The sequence below is a fragment of the Polypterus senegalus genome, chromosome 17 (genome assembly GCF_016835505.1).
Source record: "Polypterus senegalus isolate Bchr_013 chromosome 17, ASM1683550v1, whole genome shotgun sequence".
In the NCBI taxonomy this organism is placed as follows: domain Eukaryota; kingdom Metazoa; phylum Chordata; class Cladistia; order Polypteriformes; family Polypteridae; genus Polypterus; species Polypterus senegalus.
This window is the reverse complement of record NC_053170.1, coordinates 50,278,099-50,302,708: the sequence shown is the minus strand read 5'-3', so window position 1 is coordinate 50,302,708 and position 24,610 is coordinate 50,278,099.

Sequence of the window (24,610 nt, the reverse complement as noted above, 5' to 3'; positions counted from 1 at the left end):
TTTGTCCACTTCCATCTGACTCTGACTCGCCTGGATGAGGTCAATTGGCTTCTTTTATCTAGGACCCAGGAGTACTTCCGCTGCTAGGGCATAGCCTGATGCAATTAAGTTGAAGTCCCATAAAGCAGGGATAGGAAATCTCTGTAGCATCCCCTGCCAGCCCCCACAGAACTCGATAAGGCTGTTTGATGGAACTACAGTAACCTTGCGGGTATCTGCACAGGTAACATTTTCTAAGGAAGCAGTCTCCAAATGTCTTGGGGAAGCCAGCAGTCCTGCTGGGTTATCTTCTCCGTCCTTCCAATTACAGTGGCTTCCTGGCAGTTTATCATTCCTAGGCCTCACCCAGCGAGGATGCCCGTGTGCCCAATATTGTGTTGACACCTTTTGCCTGTCTTTGGGGTGAGATAGAACAATCTTTACCCTGTTCCTTGTGGCAGCATAAGGGTGGCCTTCTGTCCAGTTAAGAGACCATGCTTGAAATGTGTGCTATTTATGAAGGTGTGTTTTTACTATTTGTGAAAGACGTGATGTATATTTTTGTCTGTCATATACTATTTTGCAGTCAGTGAATCCTCGTGGGTGGGTTTCTGTATTTTATGTATACGTGCTGGAGTTACACATAATATGTTAGGAGCTATTACATACTCAGCCTTTTTGTGGTTGGTAAGTATATCATTATCTCTGATGAGTCTGTATATTTTGTTTGCCGTGCATGCAATAAATATTTTGTAGATCATAGACTGACATTATTATTATTATTATTATTATTATTTTATACCTTTCCCATGCCCAAAATGTTTAACATGTGTTCTGGTTAGAGTAATAGAAATGGGCACAGAGAATAAAGAAACCCAATAAACAACAAAGGATTAAAGCTAATATCAGAAATATCTTCCCATCCATTTTCTGAACCACTTAATCTAGTTCAGGTCTGAACTGAGGCAGGAACCAACCCTGAATGGAGTGCCAGCCAGTTGCAGGGCTGGTCCTGCATACACCCAGATACCATCATAGTAGGCTAATGTAAAGTCAGGAATTAATCCAACACACATGTTTTTGGAGTGTGGGAGGTAAACTCAGAAGTCATTGATGAATATACAAACTCCACACCAACAGTGCCCAGGATAGGAATTGAACTAAGAATCCTGGACCTTTAAAGGGGTAACATAAACCTCTGCACCTATTCATTTCTATGATAGCACTTTTTTTTTAATCAACCAAGCAGCTATTTTTAATTGAACAACGTAACAGGAGAGTCATTTTATTTAATTTCTTAATGCTTATATTGATGATGTTACACATATGTTGTGCACAAGTAGCTCTTAGCGTCTATTAAGTTCCACACATCTGATAATAATATCGATCTGTCATGAAGCGGTTTAAAAAAAAGTTTCATTTGGGCAGGAAATAATTAATCACTTGTGTCAAAGTAATACTGAAAAGAAGCTACTTTATTATTTAGCTCTGTAAACTAAATACACTGACATTTTTCTGTTTTTCCAGAGAAAAAAACCGAACTAAGGTTTTAGAGTCAGTTTTTAAAAATACTGTTATGTAAAATTCACTTTTTGGCTTAAATGTTCTGTAATGTTCTGCTGGTTCAAATCCATTTAAAAGGGAACGTTATTTATATACAGTATCTCCGCCTCAAGACACTTGTACCCTAAATTTACTTATTCAGATGTTTCAAAGTAATATATTCCACCATGGTGGTTGCAAACACTGGGGAAATAATCTAGATGAGTGACAACTACCAAATTTCAGATTTTGAAAAGATGATAAAAAATACTTTAATCAACATGTATGTTAAAGCTAAAGCAGCATTTTAATTAGATTTTTTATATATTCCCTTTGTTCAATTAACACCTACACTTCCAAATATCAAATTCTCATCCTTCAATGCCCACAACCTTAAAAAGATTTTAATAAAACACAGGGGTCATGTAGTAAATTGGACTAAGGGGCCCATGGTGGACAAAGAGATGTGGCTGTTGCTTGAAAAATACTTTTACAGTGAAAACAATATGGTATATATTGTAATTCAATAAAAACAGCCATTTCAAAGAATACCCTTTGAAAATAATTAACAATAAATATGCACAATAAAAATTTGTAACAGAAGTGTCCCAAGATAAAAAGCACCAAAACTACCAAAACTTAAAAAAGGAAAAAAAAGACAAGATATGTCACACCATCTATCAATGTATTAGCAACAAAGAAGTCCAAATGATTTAGTTCATAAGGGGTAAGGTGACCAGAATTTTTTGGGCCAATCTGGGGACATGGGGGGGGGGGGGGCTACACTTCTCTGTCAAAACACTGTGCACTCGCACTGAGTTAAAATTATTGTGGTGATGAGATACATTCAAAAAACTGAACCAGCTGAAACTGGGGATGAAATCTTAAACCGGGGACAAAACGGGGACATGCTTCTGAGTGAGGACAGTTGTCCGAAAAAGGGGATGGTCACCTTAATAAGGGGTCTCCTTGAAATCATTCACTCTGAAGCCCTTTTACTTTCATACATTCACTTTTTCCCTCAATTTACACTAAAGTGAGTGCAGGGATTTCCCAAAACTAAATGAAAAGAACCTGACAACCATTACTTGGTCCTTCCTGACCTTACTCAGCCTTGCCTTTATTGTTCTTATATCTAAATGTCATAATATAATATAATATAATATAATATAATATAATATAATATAATATAATATAATATAATATAATATAAAGATCTGTGTGTGTGACCGGTTCCCTTACTGCAATATGGGAATGAATGAAACAGTCCAAAGGGATGAAAGGAAGGAATTTTCATTTTGTTGTCCTTCAGGCCGACACGTTTCTGGAATCTACCCTTCTTCAAGGCCAGACAACTGGAAACTGAAGATAAATAAATAATACTAGCCAACCCACGGCGTACCATACGCCGCATAATCAGGCCGGTTTTTTAATAATTTTTAAGCACATGGAGAAACTTAAGATTTGAAAAATCGGTAATGTAATAAATCAGCAAGAAAAGCAACATTGTAAAAATGCATGGAACGAACCAACACACAATTGTCCGTGCAGCGCTCAGGCGCGGAGGGTGGAGCTGGAGGAGAGGAGAAGGACCTCTACGACAGATGAATATAAATGACGCCGGTTTTTCTGTGTCGTCGTGTCCGAGTGGGTGGGCGTGGCTCTGTGAGTTGTCGTCGTATCCAATGGTCTTGGAGTTGGTGGGTGTGGCTCCTTCCTGCGTGCGCCATAGGTGTCTCACTTGTCTGCGGCTTAGTGAATCCACGCCCCTTCCGGCGTGCTATCCATGGTTGTCTTGCTGCCCCTTCCGCCGTGCTTTCCATGGTTGTCTTGCCTTAGTGAATTATATATATAGATTTACATCTTAAAACACTGTATAATTAAAGGGTTTAAAAAAGGTGTTAAATAGTCACCTACCAAAAGATACAGCTTCTCAAACAGTTTCATTTATAAATATGGATGTTCGGCCTGATCTGGTATATGTTTCTATAACATGTCTAAAACATTGGAAGCTATGTGCTCAAATATACTGTATATTGTTGGAAGCTTTTGTGCTCGATTTGTAATTTCATATAAAATATCTTTGAATGTTGTAAACATCTTCTTATATAATACGCTACCGTGGCTGTTCATTTGTCTGTCCAGTATTTTAAATCATCTGCAGCTTGCAAACCGCTTGAACTATTGACCTGAAATTTGGTACATATATACTACGTGATGTCTACTATACGCTTTCGGGGTGAAGATTGACTTCCAAGGTTATTCCACTTTTTATTTTATTTTATTGTAGAATCAGGTCTCGGCAGCGACCAGCAGGGCAGCTGTGTGGTGCATGTGTATGGACGACGTTCTCATCCCTACCACTTTTGCCGTCTCTTCCCCTACCTCTTCATATCTTAAATCATTCTTGAGGCAGATTGAAGACTTAAGTGCCAGCTTAAGTGAAAAAACTAAAGAAAACCTACTAAGTAATTGCAACACAAACACTAACTTATTCAGTTTTAACGCGAAAAGATGCTGATGAAAGAAGAGAAGAAGCGGTCTGCTAGTGTGAAGAAAAGAAGAGCTGCTCAGGAAGCAGCAAGCGCATCAACCTCTAAGCAAATGAATGCTAAACGTACAGAGAAAGAGTTTGAAAACTATGAATGCTCAAGACAAGTGTATTCACTGCACGTTATTGTGCAGTGTGTCATTACTGGTTAATATATAATACAGTTTGGATTAATTAAATATACTTATCTGATAATTGACCTTGCTGCTTCTTAATTGGTAGCCTGCTATTTGTGGTAGTCAAAAGACAGGCAGGAGGTAAGCAATGTGCTTAAGAAATGACAGAGTCTGAGAAGAAGACGATGCACCGGGCAAGAGGAGCCGAGACGCAGAAGGGTACTGAAGAAAGCAGAAGGAGGATGCCAGGAGTATATGAAAGGCAAGAGATATCAAATATATTTTTAAAAACGTATTCTGACAGGTAATGTACTGTATAATTAAAAACCGATGTAAGGTAGTGAGGCAAGAAATACGGCATGCCAGAAAACAACAACCTCAATTAGTCTTTGACTCACATAATAAGAAACAAGACAAGTCTAGAGGAACAGATTAAATTTTGACACTGCCTGAGATATCAATTGTTCTATGCGTAAAACTAACCCATACTATATTTATGGAAAATAAAATATGTTGGGGCTCAAAGCAAGAATTCTTTGCAGTGTGTAAAGCATGCAAATACAGTATACCATCACATCTCATATTTGAAACCTACCTAATCCAATTTATAGTATGGTGCCTATACTGGTTACACCTACCATAACTCAGGAAAACAGGCCAGGGCAGGTGACCAGTCCTCACACAGGCGCCAATTTGGAATTGACAGTTAAACTACACTGCATGTCTTTGGGGCGGTGGGAGGTACAGTTCTGTGGTAGCTTTACATAAATCAAAAAAGATTATGGTAATAATGAGAAAGAAGGGAAACCTGGAAAATAAAATTTACAAAATGATATTTTGAACTTAGAATTAATTGTAAAGGCAGTTTAAGGGTAAAAGGGTATTTGTCCACTTGGAAAGTTTTTTTGTATTCATTTTTTGAAAAGATTCATAAATGCTTAACCTTTTTCATGTTGTCTCTGCACTTTAATGCTTTAAGCCATCAAGACCTGATGGTGGGTAGACCACAAACAGTTTGGCTTACATTTACATCCCATTACGGCTTTCCATGGGTGACTTTTCGTGTTAGCATCTTTTCCTTTCAAAGTAAAGACATTTATCTTTCTGCGTCATGTACGAGAAACCATTAAGTGTGCTTTTCCAACTGTTTAGAAATGTACTTTTAATACAAAATATTTGGAGACAATTAAGCCTGGTGCAAAAATAAATACAAATTAGAAGCTACTTAATGCAGTTATAAAATTCAAAATGGTAAGAGATATACTGCTAAAAATATATGTTATTTTTGAGACTTAATTTTTCCCATTCAGTGCAGTTTTCCTTCACATTTATCCATAATTCACATCAGTGCTTCTTTTTGCATTAATTTGAGACTTTGATTCTTTTGACTGAATGGTGCTGAAATATTGTACAAAGTAGAAGAAGACCTATTAACCCTGATAATCAAAAATTAATATAAGTGTAAACAGTGTACCATATATACAGTACATGTATTTATCTTTTTTTAGAAAAGCAGTATCAAACCATACACAGGCCTTCAGATTTCAAATTTTGGTTCAGGGTTTTAGCATATTTGCCATTACAAACATGTAAATATATGTTTTCCTCCATTATGCTGCAGAAATCTATATTTTATTAATGATCTGTTATTATTTTTTAATCATTGATGCACAGATAATGACAGTTTTCCATTTTATGAGCTTATGTTTATTCATCAGCATTTTAAAGTTAAAAGTGTTGTTTACATTAAATTGCTTGATTTTGATTTTCCTTCTTTTTGTGTACATTTTATACACAATTTTGATATGCCTCCATCAATCTCTTTTTTAATCCACTCAGTTTAATTCAGATTTACAGGGACCTGGAGCCTATCCTGGCAGGTCTGGGTGCAAGGCAGGAATCAGTCGTGGCTAGGGTGCCAGTTTGTTGCAGGGCACACTTGTACACTAACACACACAAACACACATTGGTTATTGAAGGAGCAGTTTAGAGGTGCCACATAACCTAATGCACACACATTTTTGAGATATTTGAACAAAATCAGAGTACTTAGAGAAAAAAAAAATGCAGACATAGGGAAATTATATAATCTCCAAATAGACAGTAACCATCCCAGGATTTAAAGAAGTCTTCCTGAAACAGGACAAAGCAACTCTAACCAATGCAGTACTATCCCATTTACTGTATATTTAAGTAGCAGCCTTTGTACAGAAGCTCCTTATTTCTCCCTGTTTTTCTTTTTTTCTGAAATTATTTACCTAATTATGTATTTATGTATTTAAAGAGCTTCTGTAAAAAGTCAAATTCCTTCCTTGTAGACAAATAAAATTCTATCTATCTATCTATCTATCTATCTATCTATCTATCTATCTATCTATCTATCTATCTATCTATGTTGTTGTGACAAATGTATAAATTGTACAGATATGTATAATATTGATATTGAACATTGTCATATATTTTCTAAACCCACGATAACTATTGTAAGTTTGCCTTAAGGCAGGAAGCAAACCTAAATGGGGCAGCTTATTCATGCAAGGCATAATGCATATGCCCACATTTCACATCTGGCCAGCTTACAGATGTCAGTTAAGCCACTATGTTCAGTTTGAGTTTGGAATTGTAGAGGAAGCCAAAGTGTGCAGAAAAAGTCTATGCGGAAGTGCAGGGACAGTTACCTCCTGTGATGCAGTTGTACAAAATACATTAGCATTGTAATGGCTTTAATATCCGATCATTGCCTCTCATTATTATGTTTCCATTTCATTTGACATCTGCATGTTTGAAATATTAGATTTTAAAACTGTGGATTTTGGCACTCTTTATTCTGGAATAGGGGGACACACGTAGGTATTTATAAATTTAAACTTCACATTAAAGACATGTGGAGCACTTTTAATGTACTTGCCTATGGCTGAAACAGAACAAAGGGTTTCAGACTTCAGATTTAGATTTATACTAATTGTTATGCAAGGCTATATTATTAAAGTCTCTAACTAAAATATGTCTAATAATAATTTCTTATACAAAGAAATTCTAACATTTGGACACATCTGATCAAAAGAACACAGGCTGCAGGTATCAAAGCAAGGCCTTAAAAATATAGAATGTATTAAAATCTACACAAATTGTAGACACTAATAGAGTCAATACACAGAACAGTTAGGAAGATAATGTGTCTGTAGTGATCCACTCTAAATATACACCAATCGATTTGTGGCAAACCTGGACCACCTAGTGCTCAGCAGAAAACCATCCATTTCGTAGGACATCAAGAACATATTGACGAGCTGTTGTTTAAATTTCATCCTGTAACCTTGCTCAAAATGTCATTTCAAGGGGTAAAACATTCATTTCAATTGAATGGAAAACAAGCTATTTTATAATGTAAAACTGTTCCCAAGCAGTTCCCAAGCAGAGTTTGTTACATTTTGCTGAATAAAATGCCCAGGCATGAATTATTTTTAAAGCATCTGTTTGAATTCTAAAGCAAAATGCACTATACACATAAAGCTTGGTTAGAATTTGTATGCTAATTAACTTTAGCTCTGTCTAATGAAGAAACTTGCATAAAAAAATCTATATACCATGTACTGTTTTATTGGCTGATAAGACCATTCAGTCCTTCTAACTTCTGTGACTTGCTAATAGCATTTTTTAGGGCAGAATGGTGGTGCAGTGATTTGTGCTGTTGCTTCAGGAATTCAGCATTCTCATTTTTCAATCCCACACCCCATTTTGCTGTATGTATGGAATCTGCATGTTCTCCCTGTGTCTGCTTGGACTCCAGTTTTCATCCCACATTTTAAAGATGTGCTTGTAAGGATGAGTGGTGGTTCTAAGTTTTCCCAGTGTAAGTACAGGCTTGTGTACGTATGTGTGTGTGCGTGTGCGTTTGACTATGTCCTTCGATGGACTGGCACTGTATCCATTTTTGGATCTTTCCTTGTACTAATGTTCATTTTTTATTACAGAAATTGTTAAGATTAAACAAGTAAACCTTTTTGGATGTTTCTTTCAGTAGATGTATAGATAGACTGGAAACCTGCAATGTTGCCAGCCAGGAACTGGAGTATCCAAAGCAAACCCCACACAGAGATGTTAAAAACTTGTTAACTTCACTTAGACAACATCAGGCTCAGGGACTTAATCCTAGTATGAGATGTATTTGGCAGCTGCGGTACCCACTACACTTTGTCACACCCTGGTGGAGATTTTGATTCTTCTTTCGGCTGCTCCCGTTTGGGGTTGCTACAGCGTATCATCTTTTTCCATATCTTTCTGTCCTCTGCATCTTGTTCTGTTACTCCCATCACCTGCATGTCCTTTCTCTCACCACATCCATAAACCTTCTCTTTGGCCTTCCTCAGTTCCTTTTGCCTAGCAGCTCTATCCTTAGTAACCTTTTCCCAATATACCCAGAATCTCTCCTCTGCACATGCCCAAACCAACACAACCCCTCTGACAAACCTTAATGGACCCTCTAATGTACCTGATCAATACAAAAACAAAATCACTCAGATCTTACCACCTAAATCTATGTAAATCTATCTTCACACAACTTACAGTGGATTCAGAACATATTCAGACCCCTTCACTATATGCACAATTTATTGTGTTATGGATTTATTTTAAAAGGAAAAATTTGCCATTTTTCTAATCTATCTACAATCATCGATCCATAATCATAAACTGAAAACATGTGTTCAGAAAAATCTGTAAATGTATTAAAAATCAAAAGCTGAAGGCCAGATGTCCACATGACCATTACCATCAAGTTCTTCCATGTGGACCCTGAAAACCATGAGGGCTGATTTATATCATTTATGTTAGGTAGAATGTCCAGTCGGGGCTGGGTGGTCTCGTGGCCTTGAAACCCCTGCAGATTTTGTGTTTTTTTCTCCTCCAGCCCTCTGGAGTTTTTTTTTTTTTTTCTGTGCTCCTGGCCATCAGACCTTACTTTATTCTTTGTTACTTGTATTGCCTAATCTTATTTTTATATTTTTGTTTTTTCTTTCTTCATCTTGTAAAGGACTTTGAGCTACATCATTTTTATGAAAATGTGCTACAGTACATAAATAAATGTTGTTGTTGTTCTGTCATATACTGTATGAAAGTGTGTGTGTGTGTGTACAGTATATGTACAGTACGAGTGTGTGTGCATGCGTATATACACTACACACATTCACACTTTCACTTGCTCATCATCGTTTGAACATCTCCTTTATAATTGTACTATTCTGTAACTTTGTATGAAGCTTTTCGTTTTAACTTATGCTCTTAATGTTATTTGTAAGTGATGTTGTGTTCTGTTACAAGCAGCTCCAAATCACCCAAGTCAAATTCCTGTACATTAAGTACTGGTGAATAAAAGTGATTCTGATTCTGATGTAAGGATTCCTTGCTTTGTAGTAATATTTTATATATTGTAATAACTGGAGACCAGAGGCGTGAAAAGGTTTGGGGCAGCCACCCGTTTAATGCGGTTTCCTGGCTGCAATAGAATTCGAGACATTTCAAAACAGTTGTTTACACAACAGAGTCCAAGACAGAACTGCCTGCCTAAGCAAAGGCAGTGAGCTTTATAGCTCAGAGGGCGGAAATGATGTCGTCCTCTGGGCCGGAACTGGAAGTGACATCACCCTTGGGGCCGGAACCGGAAGTGACCTCATTCTTGGGGCGGAACCGAGGTGGTGTGTCCTTCCTGGAAATGGCGGCTCCTGGTGGGATTTCCCGGGTAAGACCTGCAGAGAACTCAGAAAGAGCGTCAGCGTACCCGCCCCCCCCTGGGCAGATGTATAAACAGTATTGTCTAAGCCCTTCAGCTGCTTCCCATGCACACGTGTGTGACAAGACTCCCCTCAGCCCAGACCCGTCGGGTCGGGCGACCTGCACCGAGAGGTCGTGGGCCCGGGAGAGGGCATCGGCGTTGGCATGAAGGGACCCCTGTCGATGAGCGAAGTATATTTGTACTGCTGCAGGTCAAGAAACCACCCGCGTGACCCGCGGATTCGACTCCCTGTGAAGGGCCATCCACTTTAAAGGCGCATGATCCGTCACCAGAGTGAACACGCGACCCAAGAGGTAGTACCGCAGCTGCGTCACCGCCCATTTGATCGCCAAAGCCTCCTTCTCCACCGCCGCGTACCTGGTCTCCCGGTCCAACAGTTTCCGGCTCAGGTACATAACGGGGTGTTCAACACCGTCGACGCTTTGGCTCAACACGGCTCCCAAGCCTGTGTCCAAGCGTCCGTCTGGAGGACAAAGGAGAGAGAAGTTAGGGGAGATTAAGATAGGTGCTGAAGTCAGAGCCCTTTTTAAGTCACTGAATGCAGCCCCGCTTTATCAGACCATACCACCGTATTAGGAGCTCTTTTCTTTGTCAAGTCGGTCAAGGGCGCCGCTCTCGGAGAAGCGAGGCACAAACCGGCGGTAGTACCCGCCAAACCGAGAAAGGATTGGACTTGCCGCTTGGTTTTGGACGGGCCAGGCCATTATGGCTTGCAACTTGGAACACTGTGGCCTCACAGTACCCGCCCACTAGGTAGCCCAAATATTTGGCTTCTCTCAACCCAGTAACATTTCTTGGGGTTGATGCGAGCCCGCCTCTCCCAATGTCCGTAATACTGCTGTGACCTGCTGTATGTGCTCCTTCCAGGTGCTGGAATAGATGACAACGTCATCCAGATAGGCAGCACAGAACGAGTTATGGGGCGGAGCACTTTGTCCACCAGGCGCTGAAAAGTCGCAGGCCCGTGTAACCCGAATGGAAGGACACGATACTGCCAGTGTCCGCTAGGAGTGCTAACCGCGTTTTTCCTTCGCGGACTCCGTTAAAGGAACCTGCCAGTACCCCTTTGTCATGTCAAGTGTAGTCAAGAATTTGGCTGGTCCCAGTCTCTCGAGGAGGTCGCCCACGCAGGCATGGGATAAGCATCAAATCGGAAACTTGGTTGAGCCGACGGAAGTCATTGCAAAACCTCCAACTGCCGTCAGGCTTAGCAATCAAGGCGATGGGGCTGGACCAGGGACTACTACTTTCCTCGATCACTCCTAGTGCCAGCATTCGCTTGATTTCCAGTTCCACTTCTACTTTCTTTGCCTCCGGGAGTCTGTAGGGTCGCTCACGGACGATCACCCCCGGGTCAGTCACTATGTCGTGCGCAATCAGAGAGGTCCGACCTGGTTGTTCACTTACCACCTCTGGGACCGAGCGGATAGCTGCTTCGAGCTCCTGTCTCTGTCTGGGAGATAGCTGTTCGCCGAAATTAAGGGCACTTACTTCGAAGAGAGCAGGGCTGTCCGGAGGAGGGATCGGGATCCCTCTCCTTCCACGGTTTCAGCAGGTTTACATGATATATTCGCTCAGCTGGTCGGCGATTGGGCTGTTTCACCAAATAGTCGACCAATCCCTTCCTCTCCTTAATTTCGTAGGGGCCTAGCCAATGTGCGAGCAGTTTAGAGTGTGAAGTAGGAACCAATACCATGACGCGATCCCCGTTGGAACTCCCGGAGAGTCGTACACGGTCATACAGGCGGGCCTGTGCTGATTGTGCCTCCTCGATATGACTTTTTAGTATAGGTCTTATTACATCAAATCTATCGCGCAACTGGGCGATATACTCCAAAATGTTAGTGGAGGGCTGTGCCTCCCCTTCCCAGCCCTCTTTTAAAATATCTAATAAGCCCCGGGGCTGTCTTCCGTATAGTAATTCAAAGGGAGAGAACCCGTAGAGGCTTGAGGACTTCCGGTAGGCAAAGAGGACAAGGGGGAGGAGTTGGTCCCAATTCCTCCCATCCTTGCTGACTACCTTACGTAGCATTTGCTTGAGAGTTTGATTGAATCTCTCCACTAGCCCATCGGTTTGAGGATGATACACGAGGTTTTAAATGCTTTATTTTCAGTAACTTGGCAGTCTCCTTGAACGTTTCCGAGGTGAAAGGCGTTCCTTGGTCCGTCAGGACTTCTCTACGAATGCCCACGCGTGAAAAGACTCCTACTAGTTCCGTGCAATATTTTTAGTGGTAGCGGCGCAATGGAACGGCTTCAGGGAATCGGGTTGCATAATCCACGAGGACGAGTATATATTTATATCCTCGGGCTGAGGGCTCCAGGGGTCCTACTATATCCACCCCAATCCTGTCAAAGGAACGTCAATAAGGGGAAGGGGAATCAGAGGAGCACGGTCCTTCCTAGGAATTTGCCGCAGTTGACACTCCGGCAGGAAATGCAAAAGCGGCGAACCTCCTCATTAATCCCCGGCCAAAAAGCGGAGCTTAATGCGCTCTAATGTTTTATCGGAGCCGAGATGGCCTCCAAGAAGGTGAGAGTGGGCTAACTCGCAAACCTGCCGCCGGTAGGTCCGCGGGACTAGCAACAACTTCGGACCTTCCCCTCATGTTCAGCAACCCGATACAATAATTCATTATCCATGACAAAGTGAGGTCCCTGTGGCATGGGCAAATGCGTGCGTTGGCCGTTAACGAGAACCACTGCATTCTTTATGTGCTTCAGAGAGTCGTCATTCCACTGTTCTCTCTTGAAAGAAGCCGGAGTCGCTCTAAACTGAAAGTGCAACTCAGAGAGCGGGTCGGTCTGACCTCAAGGGGCGGAGAATCCTCCCTCGCTGCCGGGGCGCTAGTAGATGACGTAGTAGCCCGCGACGGTCCGGGAGTATCTTCGTCACTCTCTTGGCCTACCGCCCCACTCCCTGTCGGCTGATTACACGGTGTGGAAGCAGCTTGAGATGAGTCTTTATCATCTATAACGAGGCCAAAAGCTTTTCGGGGAATGCTTTCTAAACTACCGCGGTTACTGTCAGACCAGTCCCGCCCGAGGATTACGGGAAACGGAGGATCCGGTGTACCGCTACGGTAAGCCGCCGAAGGGTTCCTCCGAGACATACGTAACACCGGGCGGTATTGTACGAGCGGATATCTCCGTGTATACATTTTAGACTGGTCTTTTTAATCCATTGTTGCGGTAGAACAAAGCGGCGAGCAACGACAGACACGTTACTGCGGAATCAAACAGCGCTGTTACCATATGTCCATTAATAATAAGCTCTCCGTATGTTTATCCGCCAGGGATTGCTAAGGGCACACAAACAACCCGCCATTGTCCCCTACGGTCCGCCTTGTTCCCCGACAGGTCGCAAGCCAGACGGCCCGGCGACTTCGGAACAGGCTCTGGATTGCGTGGAAGGGACTGTTTTTGTAGGACATAACTCCCGGTAGTCCACAGAGCGGCTGGTCTGCCCTCCCGGTTTCACAGCCGGCCTCTGGGTTGCAGGAGCTGTAGCAGCTCGTCCAGGAATGGAATTCTCCCCAGGCGGCTGGGCAAATTCCTGGGGTATTCGCTGTAGCAGCAAAAACAGGCCACTTGCTGCACTATTTGCAAGGGGTCAAATCAAATGGCCGTAGCCACTCACCCACCTGTTGCCAGAGATCCATAGCCTGCTCTGACAGGCCTTTCGTTGGGTTAAACTCCCAGTCTATTATATTCTTTACCTGCCGGCCTGGGGACAGCCCATCGTTAACAGGGACCTTGGTCCCGATGGGCGGCTCGGCTTTCCTACCCAGAAGAGCATACTGAGCCACTCGTGTGTTTTCCCCAGAAGCCAGCCCACGCCTGTGGGTCCCCTCTACCTTCTCCACGAGATGGGTTGGTAGCCCCGGGTTATGCTCGTGGAGCAGAGCCTGCACCGCGTCCTTCCTGACCCTCCGCGCACTCCCTGCCCCAAACTCGGCCCGGTACTCACCCACCTGGTTCCTTGAAGGTCCGTGTCCCGGTTCTTCGGGGACACCATCCTGCCGACTACGCCACTGTAATAACTGGAGACCAGAGGCGTGAAAAGGTTTGGGGCAGCCACCCGTTTAATGCGGTTTCCTGGCTGCAATAGAATTCGAGACATTTCAAAACAGTTGTTTACACAACAGAGTCCAAGACAGAACTGCCTGCCTAAGCAAAGGCAGTGAGCTTTATAGCTCAGAGGGCGGAAATGATGTCGCCCTCTGGGCGAACTGGAAGTGACATCACCCTTGGGGCGGAACCGGAAGTGACCTCATTCTTGGGGCGGAACCGAGGTGGTGTGTCCTTCCTGGAAATGGCGGCTCCTGGTGGGATTTCCCGGTAAGACCTGCAGAGAACTCAGAAAGAGCGTCAGCGTCCCCCGCCCCCCCCTGGGCAGATGTATAAACAGTATTGTCTAAGCCCTTCAGCTGCTTCCCATGCACACGTGTGTGACATATATATATATATATATATATATATATATATATATATATATATTGTTTTTAGCAATCATAAATGGGAAATTTCCAGCTAACATGTAAACAAAGAGAAGCTTAGGAAGGTAGCCAAATAATATTTTAGTGTAAAAAAAAAAAACTATACAAAAACTTAAACCAGTCCTTGAAAGTGTGGATTTGATTCATATGTATTTGTTTGTGAGACGAGGTGGAGTGGGGAGTTCGGAACAATGTTTTTTTATTTTTATTTTTTATTAGTTTAGCACAGTAAGAGCTAATACTCTTACATAAACAGAAAATGTAATAAAAAAAAAACTACTACAAAGTCCATCCGTTCTTTTGTTTCTTGCACTTTCTTGGTCCCATTCAGGGTTAAAGCAGCTACAACTGATGCTTATACTGTGGAAATCAACCTTACACACACATCTTTGGGATGGACCTCTACTAATAATATTAAACATTGGGGAGAATGACAGGTTCCCAACACGTCATGTCATTTTCCAACCCACTTAATCCAGACCAGAGTCACGGGAGCCCATCTCAGCTGGCATAGGGTGCAAGTCAGGAGCAAACCTCACTTCATCACATGGAATACACACATATCCACACACTTGGGCCTATTTAGTGTCTGCAGTTTACATAACCAGCAAGTCTTTGGACACTGGAAGAAGAGGCTGAAGAACCCAGGGGAGACCTACATGGACACTGGGAGATCATGCAAAGTTCTCGCAGGAAGGACCAGGGACGTGAAGTCTGGTTTCTTTACTGTGAGGGTGCAGTGCTACCACTTTGCCACCCTAAGTTCCCAACATTCAGTGTGAAAGTGTACAAAGAATGATAACATATTATTATCAGATGCAATTAATCCAAGGTTTGGTGCAAGGCAGGGAACATCACTGGAGACACTCATTCACACACCCACTCTTGCAAAGAGTCAGTATCGATATGGCAGTTTAACAAAACACAAATGTTTTTGGGAATGTGAGAAGAAATGCATACAGACACAAGGAGAACATACAGGTTCTCCACAAATAGCTACAGGGCATGAAATTCAAATCTAATATGCTGGCTCTTTGGTATCAGCACTTCTGTGCCAGCGCTCTGTACTATAATGGAAGATGAATCAATAAATTAATTAAAATTTAGGCAAAACACTTCAGAATCCTGCATGTGACAAGAAGATACTTCAATTTTATCCATTCTTCTATGCTGTTCCTAGACCCAATTACCATTAAAATGAGGGTTTCGAGAAAAGTGATACAGTATACAAACAATAAGATGAGCCTTCTTAATGTGAGACTCATCCCTGTTGTATTCATGGTTGAAGGGCTTCATCTTTGCTAAGACAAGCCACATTGTGTTGTGTCACTTCCTTTCTAGTTCAGTGGTTTGGCCTCGTATGAACTCATGACAATTTTAACTCCCCTACAAACTCTCATCAATTTAAAATACTGGACGCTCATGACCATAATCTAAAATTGCAGGAAGCCAGGGGTTTTCAAAGGGAGCCGTCCATCCGAGGGTTCTTTGTGCGGAAACATCCAAATCTTCCTGTAGTTTTTTAGCTACGTTTCATGTTGTGTCAAGAGGAATAAAAAAATCCTTTAAAAAAAGCTGATAAATTGCCTATAGCAAGGAAATGCTGTACAAGTGATGAGGCTGCTTGGAAACGTGTTAATGGCACACAGCCTTTGGCAAGACCACTTGGTCTCTGTACTCTTTTAAGTTCTGTTTCTTCCTTTGCCAATCTGTGACACACGCTGAGGGATTATGAGGAGATCAAACAGAGATCGGGTTACGCTGTTACACAATTTTTATAAAAACCTTGAATTATGTGGCTAAAAGGAGTCATGTGGATCAAACTGGTCTGCATTTTTATTTGTTTAGATTCTCTTTTTTATCAAGGGCCGAGCCAATGCAGTACAACTGAGATTGTCATCTGCACTTAAAAACCCCAGGAAGAAGTGGAATACCGCACATGAGTATATTCTTACCTATTTGTTCTGTAAGTGTGAATGACATCTTTCACACATATTCACTTCTAATAGTAACTTTCTTTCACTTTTTAATTTCTATATTTATACTTGTGTTAAAAATATTCAGAGCTATGTTAATAAACATGAAACTAAAATATGTTATGTTACATTATGTTCCCAATGATACACAAAAAGATATTTCATCTTTTACATTTAATTGCGTATTCACCTTTCAGTAATGCTTCTGCTCTTACTTTACAGCAAGTCAAATGGATGGTTGGACAAACAGATATGTTTAGATGGATATTATTCATAGTAGTAAATGTGCCTGATAGGCTTCAGCTTCCCCGCGATTCTGCCCAAGATAAGCAGGTTAGGGAAATGGATGGAGAGACTGATGCATGGAGATTAACAATAAAGGGAAACACCTCTGTTTGCTATATTGACCACTGCTGCAGCTGCTATAACCAGGACATATAAAAGATGAAGAGTTTAGGGCCAAAACTGCTCCTTCTATGTGACTTGAGCTATGTCACTTGCTTGACTAAAGGAGAAAGGCCAAATAAGGCTGATGTATGCTATGCAAAATAAAACATTTATTATGAAATACAAGAGAGAGGTATAAAGGTTGTAACAAAGCATAGGAGCAAAATTAATTTTAATTTCTCCTTTGCGATTGGAAAGAGGTGGGTGGTATCTATACAATATCTACGATATCTATACAAAAGGATGAAGGTCCAAGTCTTTAGAGTCCTGGTGCTTCCTGTCTTGCTATATGGTTGCGAGACATGGACGCTACCCAGTGACCTGAGACGAAGACTGGACTCCTTTGGTATTGTGTCTCTCCTGAAAATCCTTGGGTACCATTGGTTTGACTTTGTGTCGAATGAGCGGTTGCTCATGGAGTCCCGAATGAGGCACATTACCTGCATTGTGAGGGAGCGTCAGTTACGGCACTACGGCCATGTGGCGCATTTCCCCAATGGTGATCCGGCTCGTAAGATCCTCATTGTTGGGGACGGAGTGGCTGGACCAGGCCAAGGGGTCATCCACGTAACATCTGGCTGCGGCAGGTGGGACTGGACCGTGTGTCTGTCTTGGGGGGTGCAAACCAGGATCCTGAGTTGTTTTGTTGTGTAGTGGGTGCGGCAACGCACTGTGCCAGTGCATGGTCCCCAACTTGACTTGACTTTGGGATTAACTACCCAGGTGCCCTGTTACTCACAAAAAGGCACTTTTTATTCTCAATATAGCTCACCTGCTAAATTCCAACTCCTTAGGCACTGGCAAGGAATTGCAATTTATACTCAGACATTTGATAATTTTCTGGGAGTTATTTTTTGGTTTTGCAACATCCTAAACTCATTTAGTCACCTCAATTATATCCATCCATCAATTTATCCAACCCGTTATATCCTAACTACAAGGTCACAGGGGTCTGCTGGAGTGAATCCCAGGCAACGCAGGGTGCAAGGCAGGAAGCAAACCCCAGGCAGGATGCCAGCCCACCGCAGGGCAAACACACACACACACACACACACACACACACACACACCAAGCACACACTAGAGACAATTTAGGATCGGCAATGCACCTAACCTGCATGTCTTTGGACTGTGGGAGGAAACCGGAGTACCCGGAGGAAATCCATGCAGACACGGGGAGAACATGCAAACTCCACGCAGGGAGGACCCAAGAAGTGAACCCAGGTCTCCTAACTGCGAGGTACTTCAATTATATAGTTAATTTAATTTATTATTGAACTCTTACTAGAAGACAGGCTAAGAACACTTTTAAAGATTTTCAAATATTAAATATTAACAGGAAAATATAATTCAATGAGTCCACGATTTACACACTGTGAAAGGAAACGCCTTGACACAGTAAAAAGATTTGGGGCAGCCACCCATATATTTGAATAAGGCTCCAAAGAAATGAAAATTGGTAGTATGGTTGTGCACAGGTCAAGTCCAAAACAGAACTGAGTTCACAAGCGGAAGTTGACTGGTATTTAAGGCAGTTTGGTGGAAGTGATGTCATTGAGCCCAGAACAGGAAGTGACAACATCAAGTCCAGAGCAGGAAGTGACATCATCGGGCCTGAACCGGAACCAACGTCATTGGATCCAGGCAGAATTTCCCATGTTTGGTCTGCAGGAATAAAAGAGAGAGGTTTACTGCACTCCACCACCCCCTGGCTTGGCGTTGAATTACCTTCTTTTGGTCCTTTTAGCTGCCTCCCATGTGAAAACACATATATTCAAATGTGTCTAAAACATCATTAATAAATTAAAAAAAATGTTCTGCAGTCATTTAATTTCCCCACAGTTAAAACCAGGAAACTTGAAACCATGAAAACTCTGGCTTGTATAGAGATAGTTCAAACAGGGAAATTAATATATTTATTTAATTTGAAAAGCAGTTGTCCAACAGGCAACCCTAAGAATTCAATTCCAAAAGTGTAATCTAATAAATCGAGGATAAATAGTCGAAAGATTAAAATCAAAGAAAACAGTGTGCTTTCAAACACTTCACTAAGCTCAATGCACCACTACCTGAGCATCTTTCTTCTGGACTTAAATAGCCAGAGCAAGGTCTCAGGAGATCACAAGGAATGTAAGTACATTTAAAGTGAAAATGCGTAATAAACGTATAATAAACAAAACTAACAAAATAAGATAATATAAAAAGTAATTACACCAACATAACAAAAACAACAATAAAAAACACAATAAATACAAATCAGGGGAAAAAAACCCTGGCTTGGTACGACATGAAGAACTACGATTCATTCCTAGCATAATTCCTTTGATCAGCTGTTCTGTGTTCATTATTCCACATACAGTAAGTCAACTTCAGTTGGCCCCTTTCATCAATAACTTGTTTCCAACCACATGACTGCTGTTTTATGGATATTTTTGAGATGGCGGTCCTTTTTGATACACCTGTGACTATGATGTGTATGACCACTAAAGTAAAGCTGATGTTTCTACTACACTCATGGCATCAAGTGTGCTAACAGCCTACTAAAAAATGTAAATCTTTAGTTTTGCCTGTTATTCGTTTGAATTGTATGTACCTCATACTCTCACATAATCAGTTGTTGTGTGCTTATTTTTAAAGTATTTATGCTAATACTCATCAATGAGTCAATTATATGGGAAGCAGAGGCTTAACTATTAACTGACCACTTTATGTAGTACACTAACTAATAGACACGCATGGATCTACACATACAATACCCTAGTTTGAATTGTTGTGTAATAGGGTTAAGATGAAATATAGAAATACATCTCTATATATATAAAATCCAATGTATGTCTGCCTTTCTGTATGTCTGTATGTCTGTTCGCTTTTCATGAGAGAACTACTACTACAGGTTTAGATCTTGTTTTTTCCTATAATTTGCTTGAACATTCCATTTGATTTTGCAACTTCTCTCATAATCCTAAGAATCATAGTTTGCTTGCAGGGGCAATATATTTGCGCTAATCTGAGACAGACGCTGCAGGCAGAGGGGAGGGGGAAGCGTGATATCAGGAGTAGGGAGCCCGGCAGGGCCCACCTCACTGACTTGTTTCACTACTACTCAAGCAGAGCCGTGGGGTCAGCTAGTAGAATATATACTGGACTTGACTTCACCTGAAATTGTTGTGTTTTCTTTTACATTGATAGGTAGTTTGTTGCCGAGGTTTTTTTTGATCCTGCATTTAAAGTTTCTACGTTCTACAGTGGATTTATTTTTTCTGGTAATGTAATAACGCCTGTGCTTTGTGAAGTTAGTGTGCCACTTAACTAATGACATTAACACGTTGTTTGAGATTAAGCAGGAGGAGCTTTGCATAGCAGTGTACAACTATAAATTCATTTCTGATCTTGCAGGTGTTTTGCAGTGGTATGATCCTAGGGTGACCCTGTTCTCCTTTATACTCTTTATTGTATAGACCACAAGAAAATGTTCCAAATCCTGTACTCTTACCACTCTGTCGGGTTGACCGATGTGTTTTGCATTCTATTATCCCAGACAACTAGACAGAGTACTAGAATAAGCAGGATAAAATGTTACAAATGTATTCATGTGTTATCGATAATATGCCAAAAATAATAAGCGAAGTAAAAATGAGTGTGACAAAAATACCATTACAACCTAAGTAGATGCTTGATACCAGGTGACTCTCCATCTTATGTTCTTATGTTCCAACTTGGTCTTGCTCCCACATGGCCTTGGAATGGTGACAGCAATGGCCTGGCCTCCTCCATGCATGGAAAATGGCAGAGAGAAAGAGAGAAAGAAAGTAAGCATGCAAGTCAGCCTTAATTTAAAGGAATCCTGTGGTTTCTTGACACAACCTTTGAATCACAGCCTGTACCAGTATGGGTCAGCATTCACCAATGACACATTTCAGAAAGACTCAACTGCCCCATTCCAGCCCATTCTTTCCTTCCTGTATGGGGCAATGTTGCATACCTATCCCTTCCACACCAGCCTTAATGTGTTAGCCACCTGCATTCCCACAATCTAGCTGGCTTGGCCAGTAAATTCCTGCTTTACAATTTCAGCTAGGGCTGCCAGCAAGCAGAAATCTCATCTTGATATAGTAAGTCGCAAATGTTCCAACCAGATTCACAATCCGTAGTAATAACTGATCTCATTTAAAAAAGCACATTCGAAAAAGCACATCAGTATGATTTTTACATTTATAAGACATTTAGAAATCTATTTTTGCTACGGCTTTAAATACTTACCCATTTTTTGGTGTTTTCCTATTATTTTACCCTTTTCCTGTGTACAGTAGTTTGTTTCCTTCATTGTATTTTAATAAACATCAACAAACAAGCACAGTACACAAACACCATTGGATGAAGAGATGCAACAACTTCAGTAAATGATGGATTAAGTTAACCAAAACACCAGGAGAAGCAGAAAGAAAATACTGCTAGAAAGTTAAAAAAAAACTCCATTATCCCATTTAAACTGTAGTACATTTTAATTAATAAAAATTACCAAGCTCAATTTTATAATTTCTACATTGACCTCAAAGCACAGAAACTGGTAAATATCAGTTCACTTAACTAGTCCAATTAAAAACAGTAGATGGTTGGAGCAAAAACCTGCAGTCAAAGTAGATCTCCATGACTGAGTCTGGGAACCACTGTGCTAGACATTATTCTCCATTACCCTCACCCGTTGCATCTAGCTCAGAAATAATTTCCTGCTCTTGCTAAAAGGAGACTGCAGAATCAAGGTTGGCCACCTACAGTTCACCACAGTGCAAATCTTCACTTTGAGATGCTGTATGGTGTGAGTCCATTTCAATTCACTTGCCTATGAGGATAGGATTTGCACTGTGGACGGGTGGATTGTATAGAGAGAGAGAGAAAGAGATCAGCTGACATCGCAAGGAAGCGCTCCACTCCCAGTGTTCAGAAATGGACTCTGCTCACTGATAAATGGAGTTACTCCTTTAGCTCACACTACAAAAGATTGCTTTTGAGCCAAATGCTGCGGATTCAGGGCTGACCACTGACATCCACCACAGTACAAATCTTTGCACTGAGATGCTTCATGGTGTGAGTTCAACTTGGAAGCCAGCATGGAGAGTTACTTTAAAAGCTGGCATTATGTAGGTGCACTTCCTCATTCTTTCTAAAATCATGGCAGCAACATTATTAATTAACTGTAAACTGTGAATAGATAAAGATAAATTGAATATTTCATGAGTAATGCATTGTCATACTCAATTTTGCTTTACATAAATAAATGAACTATCCATCCATTTTCCAACCTGCTGAATCCGAACACAGGGTCACGGGAGCCAATCCCAGGCAGGGTGCCAACCCACAGCAGACACACACAAACACCAAGCACACACTAGGGCCAATTCAGAATCACCAATCCACCTAACCTGCATGTCTTTGGACTGTTTGAGGAAACCTGAGCACCCAGAGGAAACCCATGCAGACTCCACACAGGGAGGACCTGGGAAGCGAACCCGGGTCTCCTAAGTGTGAGGCAGCAGCGCTACCACTGCACCACCGTGCCACCCATCAATGAGCTACCTTTTCTAAATTCTTCCTGCATCGTGTAAAATAATGCCTAGACTTTATAACTGAAAGTTATGATCAAAGCATATATTTAAGAGTGCAGTAATGTGAGTGTAAATTTGTGGATTAAAATCTAGAACAGTTTCATTTCCTTTCTATATATAAAATCCTAAGCCTAAAAGTTCAACGATTTTATATGACGTTTTTGTTACGCTTTAAATTGGGCTTATTTTAAAACCTACATATATATGTTTGGTGTCATTCTTTTTAGAATTTATTGAACTTTAATGTGATGTTGTTAGATTTTCAGATTCTTATTTTGTTTTTAAATGATAAACTAAAAAATATCAAGAACTCACATCCCGCGTGACAAGACTTTGTGTCAAAAGATTTAACCATGCCCGGGGACGGAAATAAAGGACAAAGAGTAGGACAGCTGCTGTACAGGCTTCTAAATGTTCAAAGCGCCGTGCGAGATGCAGATCATGCGGCCCTTTCAGCAGCAGCAAGCCAGTTGCTAATCGAGCAAACAAGAGGTTAAAAAAAACCAAAAAAAACTGCATTTGTTTCCCATTGTATCACTGTTTAAGAGGGGGTTTCGGAGGAGTGACCGCGTCTCCTTGGGGTGCGTTCAGTCCCCCTCTTCACAATGCGAGCAGCAGAGACGCTTAGTGTCTGGTTTGTAGCACAGGCCGGGGGGGGGAGGGGATGGGGGTGGTGATGTTTGTCAAGCAAAGAGAGTGGGGGACCCCTAGTACATAATAAAACTGTAAACTGCCCTTTAACATTAAAGTTGATGGTATTTTCTGTGTACAGAATTTCCACACTCTATCTCAGACAGTCTATCAGAACCTCAGTTTTTTAAGGGCTAGTAATTATTACTCATCCAATGTTTTACTTTGTGGAAACAATTAATGACACATTATTATATGCTTTTATTTTTCTTTGTCTAAATACAACTGGCCATCACTCATATAAAAGTAAAAATTAATGAAACATTTCCAAGTTAATGCAATGGTAACATTAGGTTACTCTGACCGCTGGCAGCCCCTGGTTCCATTTCATTCTTTTAATGACTAAGCATCTAGAAGTATTCTCAGGCTGTTTCCCCTCTTGCATGGGTTTGGAGTTTCCAGAGTTTTTAGTTTCTGGTTGCCCCTGACCATCTATCTATCTATCTATCTATCTATCTATCTATCTATCTATCTATCTATCTATCTATCTATCTATCTATCTATCTATCTATCTATCTATCTATCTATCTATCTATCTGTTCATAAACATAAATGTAATTACAGTTGGACAGGCCTGCATTATTATGCACCTCTGGTGAGTTAGCGCACAAATTTGAACTTAAATTAAAAAAAAAAACATAGGACAGGATATTTAAAAGGGCATCTATAAATTAAATATGTTCCTTTGAGGTTTTACAGAGCCAGACTGTTTTTAAATTCTCGTGATATAGAAGAAATATGGAGTTAATTTGTAATTTCCAGCTCAATAATTGGAAGGTGCTGAACCGACAGCTAGTTTAATTTATGACTCAATAAAAATTACAAACTGTTTTCTTAACTGTGTTTTTTCCAAGCAGCACCTGGATTTTTTTAAGATTGAAGGTCAAGTTTATATTGTTACATTTTATTTAGCAAGTAGGAAGGCATAGTAGCAGTGTGGTTGCAGCTGTCATCTCAAAACTCCAGACTCCAGGGTTCAAATCCTGGCCTGGCCACTGACTGCATGATGACTAAACATTCTTCTTGTTTGTATGTAGATTTTCTCATGGTTCTCCAGATTTGTTCTACATCCCAAACCTTTGTAGGTGTTATTGATTGGTGGCTGTAAAGTAGCCTGGCAAGCACCTATGCATTGGATGATTCCTTCTTTGAATCCCAGGATAATTCATGAGATAAGAAGGCTTGGCAAAAATAATGGATAACTGAATTTTAAAATCAATGACTTTTTGCATGTAGTTTCAGTTGATTAGTCATACTTATTTATAAATAAATGGATTTACTTTGTTTTCAGTCCTTGTTTATTTAAATTGCCACTCACTGAATGTCTTGGGGCTCGAAGTGGGCTGTTTACAAGCAGCCATATTTATGATGAGTTTTATAGCACTCTGTGTACAGTGCAAGATAAACCATATAATAC